Source organism: Mus pahari, chromosome 15 (assembly GCF_900095145.1).
Source record: "Mus pahari chromosome 15, PAHARI_EIJ_v1.1, whole genome shotgun sequence".
Taxonomy (NCBI): domain Eukaryota; kingdom Metazoa; phylum Chordata; class Mammalia; order Rodentia; family Muridae; genus Mus; species Mus pahari.
Window position 1 is genome coordinate 22,092,022 of NC_034604.1, and position 2,287 is coordinate 22,094,308.

Genomic DNA, 2,287 nt, shown 5'->3' on the forward strand with positions numbered 1-2,287 from the left:
TAGGTGGTTTTAGGTAATTATACACAGCCAAGGAATGGAAAACTTCACATAGTTTACACTTCAAAAACTACCAGAGTCAATTTTTTACCTGCAAGTTTTTTATTTTATATATAATTTTGCCTTAAAAATCATGAAGGAAAGCATCTTTAATGAAGTTCCTATAAAGAAGAGACATAATAGTACACTTCCGTAAGTCCAGTGAGTTATAAAAAACAAATTCCCAAAGATCCAGTCAATAGTTCACAAGGTACTTATCAAAATAAGCGAAGAGGTATAGATAAAAGGCAAAACCTTGGATCAGAATTGGGAATCTCAATGGTTTAAAGGAATCAAAATTCAAAGTGAAAATAGTTGCTAATTTATAATTGACTTATACAGAGTAAATGTACAACTAAACATACAAATGATGCCTTTTAGAAAAAAATAAATATAATGTAAAAATAAAATAAATGCATCAAAATGGAAAAGGATAAAAAAAGGGATGAAAACTTTAAAATAATTTTTCATCTTTTTGTATTTATTGGTTATACATTTTTTTCTTAAACTATGTTTTAATCATATTTCCCCTCCTCCCGAGTCCTTCCTAGGTCCTGCCCCTTTTTACAACCATATCTACCCAACTTCATTGTCTCTCAGAACTCCCTGCATAAGAAAAAAAGACAAGTTGCACCAATTTCTCCAATGAAATGATACTTGAACCACACCTCAGAGAAGGTCCCATGCTCAGAAGTAGGTAGGCAACACAAAACTAACTACATGGATTTGTGTATGTATGTGTGTGTGTGCCGTTTTGTTTGTTTGTTATTTTAAAGAAAAAATATGGGAAGAAAATCAAACCAAGACAGGAGAAAATATTCAAATATTGTATTAAAAATATCTGAAAATTTAAAAATGCATTTAATAATGCTAACATAGTAAAATAGACTAGTCATTATTCTGACCTCTAGAGAAGAAATCAACACTTTGAAAATCTAAGCCAAGTGAATTATAATTACATTGAAACTAAAACCTATGCTTTAAATAATAGTTTCATTCACTGATAATAAATGAATATATACATTATAAAGAAAATAAAATTAGATCACTATTTCTCTTTATGGTGATGTTTGTCACAAGAATATTGTAATAATATAATTAAGATCTGTAGAAAAGAAAAAGTAAATTAATATTTATATTTTATAAGACAGAAACTCAGTCATAAGGAAACATTTTTATGACTATTGTCACAAAGCAAAACTCACAAAATATAGTCGCTTCATGCTGACCCTTTCTAACAGAACCTACTAAACATACAACTTCAAAACCTGAAAATGTCATTGCCTCTAGAGGTATTACAGATGTGGCTTCTGTGTTTCCTGTGGGTGAATAGCTGACAGAGAGGAGAGAGGCCAGGTATATGTTCACTGTTCTGACCTAAGACCATCTGAATGATTCGTAGTCAAATAGTTCCTGAAAAGAGGAAACCTGAGTTGAACACCAATCTGGTGTTAGGCAGGCCTGAATAAGCTCCCAGGACAAGACAGACAACCCTCACAAGGGGGTACTTAGACTGGCTGACCAAGAGCAAGTCTGAGATGAATACTAGACTGGAGGCATGTGGCCCAGACAGGAAGCTACACTGAGATGACCACCAGTCTGGCACCATTCAAGCCTTGGGTGGTGGGGAGCAACCATACCATAGATGACCCTTGTCTGGCACCATAATATTTGAGGGGGCACACCACTCCTGAGACAATTCCTGAGATGACCTCAGACACTCAGAGATCCTGAGCACCTCATAGAGGAACAAGTACTTGGTGAAGAAATAGGAGAGAAAGAGAAAGAGGAAGATGTGGGCACAATAAACAAGGGCAGAACTGGAGTTTGTAGAGTAGTGAGCAACAGCCTGATGTAAGTAGCCTGTGATGCCTTCTGGGACCATGGTAGGGTCCTGGCCTGGGCTGCCAGCAGGAACCACATCTAGATCTGTGGGCCTGAAGCATTAGGGGTCTATTACCGCTAAAGGCCAGGCAGATGTCCCTGGCCTGGGCTGCTACCTGGGGACATGTTAATATCTGAGAGCTGTGTAGAACTTGCCCCACTCCTCACCCAGGCAACAAGGGATGGCTCGTCCTTGGAGGAGCAGGGAGATGACCCTGCCCTTAGTCAACTGCAATACTCAGGACAGAAGCTTCTGCACAGTGGTGGAGCTGAGGGTAGGATAACCCTTAGGATATGAGCATGGGTTAGCAGACACTACCCCTAGTCTCTCATAAGATGCCATGGACATGAGAGTGATACTTTCTGG

The 2,287-nt window shown here is 38.0% G+C and overlaps 1 non-coding gene across 1 annotated transcript; it reads left to right on the top strand.

Annotated features, from left to right (window-relative positions):
• Positions 1-1,315: 1,315 nt before the first annotated feature.
• On the top strand, positions 1,316-1,447 carry LOC115065542. Its single transcript, XR_003845324.1, has one exon. It is a non-coding gene; the product is annotated as a small nucleolar RNA SNORA17 (small nucleolar RNA).
• Positions 1,448-2,287: the final 840 nt, after the last annotated feature.